The 5,259-nt window shown below is 35.8% G+C and overlaps 1 pseudogene; it reads left to right on the top strand.

Moving 5' to 3' along the window:
- Positions 1-880: 880 nt before the first annotated feature.
- On the top strand, positions 881-980 carry LOC138827633 (U6 spliceosomal RNA; annotated as a pseudogene).
- The last annotated feature ends 4,279 nt before the right edge of the window (positions 981-5,259 follow it).

Here is a 5,259-nt window from a genome sequence, read left to right as displayed (position 1 = left end):
TAAGGGTCACAAAATCACCAGGACACAGGGTATGCAGAGTGCAAACAGCAATTGCCACTGCATGCTGAGCTTTATTGTTAGTGGGTATTTAAAGACTAGCAAGCATCATCTTTGCCAAGATTTGGTCAGAAAACATTCACACAAAAAATTTCCACAGATACATTTTTACTTAACCTATGAGAGAAAGTCTAGGTATATTATTATCTAAACTATTTTAGATCAAGCTCAAACCACTTCTCCAATCTCAGGAAAATGCTTGACCAGCTGTTAATCTATGCTTAAGCAAACAGAAGAGCCACTTCCTCAGCTCCCAGGAGTCTGTGACATGTTTTGAGATAGGGAGAGGGAACATTTTCCCTCTGTAGCCTGGCATTCCAAGAGCTTTCCTAATCCCAAACACAGTCCTCAGATAATCCCGAGGCTGGAACCTGCATCATTCTGCCCCCTCAACATAGACCCTGAGTCTTCACAGTTCAGGTAGACATTTGTTCCAGCAAGACCTCATTTGGGAAATTTTAAGCTGCAGAAAGTTAGAAGTAGCTCTTAAGCAAGGCTTACTTTGAATCCATTAGCTCCACAAAGCTAACTCAGTTGATAAATAAGTACTTGAAAAGCCACCACCTTTGGACTTAGCTATAAAGGCTTCAAAGTATGATCAAATTTAAAATGAAAATGACGAAATAGTCATTGACAAAACAATTGTAAATGTGAGCAATCGACCAAACTATATAAGTTTTTTCTACTGTACACAGAAATTTAGAGAAATAAGATCAATAGCATTTTCAGGAACAATAAGGGTTCCTTGTTACAAATAGGCAACCATGGATATATGCCTGTATAAAGATTGTATCATTAAGTACTTAAATTTAGAGGATACTACATGCTTCAGAAGCAGGTCTACCCAAATTACAACAATACAGAGATTAACATAGCACTTGCACAAGGATGATATGAAAATTTGTGAAGTATTCCATATTTTTCATTCTTCTGATGCAAGAAATGAAAAAGAGTTATTAAAAAGTTGATTACAAAAATACAAGTGTAACAATACATGTAATTCATAGAATTAAAGGTTAGTTTGACATCAGTATATTAAATTTTCACCTTAGAAAGGCCTTTACATAGCATAACCTTTACAAAACTTGAAATTAGATAATATTGCTATTTTATCTCAAAGAAATAAAATAATAAAAGAAACTACGAAAAAAAAGGAGTCTTAAAATACTTCTATATGGAATGCAATCTGAAAGGTCACATTTACTAATGAATCTATACATTATATAACAATGTAGAATTCAAAGTATTATATCTAGGAGAGAATGAAATAGATTATGGACATTACACAAACATAGATATACTTTGTTCAGAAAAGCACCCGGAACATCTTTAGTTTCTATACTATTCATTTCAACAGATAAGTTAAAATTATTTCTGATTTAAAGAATCACAAACTCTGCAGAAATCATTACAGATGTATACAAACAACTCTTGAATACATTTTGATATCAAAGTCATGCAATTCACTTGGAAGAATACCATGAAATACATAAATTTTTATAGTAAGATATTACTGTTGCTTTGTATTGTGAAAAAATTTGTAGGGACACAAAAGATGGACTGGCATTTTTGAAATTTAAGAAACTTAACCAAACCATTATGACTTAGGAGACCAATTTGTACAGCCTTCGACAATTTCAAAGAGGTAGTGATACATACTTACCCTTTTGGCAATATCAAATGCAGTTTCTTCAAAGTTGTTCTTCAGACCTGGTTTGATATAATGGTTCAACAGAAGGAGATACAGAGTATCTTTGCTATTTCTATTCCCAGCAGCAACATGCAAGGAGGTCAAGAGGCCTTTAGTTTGGGTATTGGTATCTGCATCATGATGAAGTAATAAAGAAGCCATTTTGGTATTATTCCACATATAAGTACTGTGCAGGGGTGTCCAGCCATTCAGAGTTATTGCATGAATATCTGCCTTGAGCTGCCAACTCATGGACAATGTCTAAGTGTCCACTCTAGGCTTCCCGATGAAGAGGGGTATACTCATCCTCATCCCTAGTATTCATCTGGGTGGCCATTTTGGAAAGCAGTGTTCACAACACAGTAAGCCGATAAATTTCGGCATCCCAAAGAAGAAATTTGCTTGGATCCTACTCCATTTTTTTCTTGCATTTGATACCATTCCTCATTTTTTCATCTTGTTCCTTGTCTTCGTCACAATTGCCTAACCAGTGATTTTGAGTACCAGTGGGAATGAGGTGTCCATGTATTTCCCCAATAGTTCACATTGGTTGAACTGGTCAGAAAAAACTGGTGAATGTTCTGCATATGTTTTTTCACCATGATTTATTTTCTCTTTTTCCATTTTTACTATTCTAAATTATTCTAACTGGAGAGTAGTGAATTATAGGGAGCAGAGGAAAGATTTTCCTCAGTATTCAAAGGTACAGACTGAAAATCAGGACCAGTGGTGTCTTCATGTGCAGCTTATTCTAGGAATGAGAAAATAGGAAACAATGCCTTCTATGTAAATGATTTGGGAAATACCATGTTATAGTGTAAGAAAACTCACTATTCAACATATGGGATTTAAGAGCTTTCTAATAGCTTTCTACTGTAGGTATCCAACATTAGAAAAAATGTATAATGCAGTAATAAAATAGAAGTCCTTTGTATGATTTAATTCTTTAAGTTCCAAGACCCTTGTCCATTGTATGTATTTCCGGGTCTCTATAAAGAAAATTTCGGCCTGAGCAAGGAGACCTAAGGTTTCTCCTATTCCATCCTGTAATGTTTTCAGATTGTCTGGTTTGACTCCGAGGTCTTTGATCCATTTGAAATTGATTCTTGTGCCGGGTGATATATAAGGATCTAGCTTTAGTTTACTACAAGCAGTTAACCAGTTTTGCCAGCACCATTTACTGAAGAGGCTATCTTTTTTCCATTCTATTGTTTTAGCTCCCTTATCAAATATTAAATGGCTATAGGTCTGTAGGTTCATTTCTGGGTTTTCAGTTCTATTCCATTGATACTGAGGTCTGTTCTTATGCCAGTACCAAGGTGTTTTGATTACTATAGCTTAATAGTACAGTTTGAAATTTGGTATTGATATTCCTCCAGTAGTGTTCTTTCCGTTGAGGATCGTTTTTGCTATACGGGGTCTTTTATTGTTCCATATGAATTTTTAGAATGCCTCTTCTATTTCCTTGAAGAACAAGGTTGGAATTTTGATAGGTTGAAGTCGATTGGCCAAAATTTTGTTGAGAAGTTTTGCATCAGTGTTCATCAAAAAAATGGGTCTACAGTTTTCTTTCTTTGATGAGTCGCTGCCTGGTTTTGGGATGAGGATGACGATGGCTGCATAGAATGTGTTCGGTAGTGAACTTTTTCCTTCAATTTCATTGAAGAGTTGGAGGAGTATTGGTGTGAGCTCTGCTTTGAAGGCCTTGTAGAATTCTGCTGTAAAACAATCTGGTCCTGGACTTTTCTTACCTGGGAGGTCTCTTATTGCTGTTTCTATTTCAATGCTTGATATGGGTCTGTTAAAATGGATTAACTCATCTTGGTTTAGTTTTGGAATGTCAATATTTGCTAGGAAAAGGTCCATTTCTGTCAAGTTCTCAAATTTATTAGCAAAAAGTTTTGAGGAATATTCCCTTATAATGTTCTGAATCTTGGTTGTTTCCGTGGTGATGTTTCCATTCTCATTTCTGAGTTTATTTATTTGGGTGTGTTCTCTTCTTTTTCTGATAAGATTTGCTAAGGGTCTGTCAATTTTGTTAATTTTTTCGAAGAATCAACTCTTTGTTTTGTTGATCCTTTCTATAGTTTTTTTTATTCTAATTCCTTTAATTCTGATTTAATTTTGATTATTTCTTTCCGTCTACTGGATTGGGGTTTATCTTGCTGCTCTTTTCAAGGATGTTTAGATATGTCATTAAATTGTTGGTTTCAGATCTCCCCAATTTGTTGATGTAGGAGTTCAGAGCTATAAACTTGCCTCTGAATACTGCCTTTGCTGTGGCCCAAAGGATCTGGTAATTTGTGTTCTCTGTTTTGTTGAATAGCATGAACATTTGAATTTCCTTTCTAATATCTTCCATGACCCACTCGTGATTCAGCAGTGTGTTGTTCAGCCTCCATGTGTTACCGTCCTTTCTTTGGTGGCTTTTGGTGTTGAGTTCTAGTTTTATTCCCTTGTGGTCAGAGAGAATGCAAGGTATAACTTCACTGTTTCTGAATTTAGACAAGTTTGCTTTGTGGCCTAAAATGTGGTCTATTTTAGAAAATGTTCCATGTGCTGCTGAGAAAAACATGTATTCTGATGCTGTTGGGTGAAATATTCGGTAGATGTCGGTTAAATCTTGTTGATCTCTGCAGCTGTTTAGATCTGTGGTTTCTCTGTTTAGTTTTTGCCGAGTTGATCTATCTAGTTGGGAAAGTGGTGTTTTAAAATCCCCAACTATGAATGTATTTGGATCTATGTGGGATTTGAGGTAAAGTTGTGTTTCTTGGATAAATTTGGGTGCTACATTTTTTGGCGAATAGATATTTAGAATTGTAATATCCTCCTGCAGGAGAGAACCCTTAATTAGTATGTAGCGACCTTCTTTATCTCTTGTCACAACTTTTAATTTGAAGTCTGTTTTATCTGATATTAGGATTGCAACTCCTGCCTGTTTATGGGGGCCATTTGCTTGGCAGATTTTGTTCCAGCCTTTAACATTGAAAATGTGTTTGTTTTTATGGGCAAAGTGTGACTCCTGAAGGCAGCAGATAGAAGGAACTTTTTTTTTTAATCCAACTAGACAGTCTATCTCGCTTAATTGGAGAGTTAAGTCCGTTAATGTTGATAAAAAGGACTGAGAGTTATTTCGGACTTCCTGCTATGTTATCCACCTTCTCGGGGGCTGCGAAAACTGGGTTCTTTCTATGGTTCTTGGATTCTCAGTTTGGGTGCAGTTTCTTGGTCTTTATTGTGGTCTTGTTGGTTTTCTATGTGTAGGACATCTTTAAGAATCTTTTGCAGGGCTAGTTTGGTGGAGATGTATTGTTTCAATTTTTCTTTCCTATGGAAGGTTTTTGTTTGGCCTTCAGTTATGAAGGAGAGTTTAGCTGGGAAGAGTATTCTTAGTTGATAGTTGTTTGTTTTTAGGGCATGGGATACATCATTCCAGGCTCTTCTTGCTTTGATTGTCTCTGCTGAGAAATCTGAGGTGATTCTAATTGGTTTTCCTTTATAGGTGGTTAATC

The sequence above is a fragment of the Dipodomys merriami genome, unplaced genomic scaffold (genome assembly GCF_024711535.1).
Source record: "Dipodomys merriami isolate MVZ:Mamm:240054 unplaced genomic scaffold, mDipMer1.0.p SCAF_159, whole genome shotgun sequence".
In the NCBI taxonomy this organism is placed as follows: Eukaryota; Metazoa; Chordata; class Mammalia; order Rodentia; family Heteromyidae; genus Dipodomys; species Dipodomys merriami.
The sequence above is the reverse complement of the archived record's forward strand: the minus strand, read 5'-3'. Positions and strand labels throughout refer to the sequence as shown.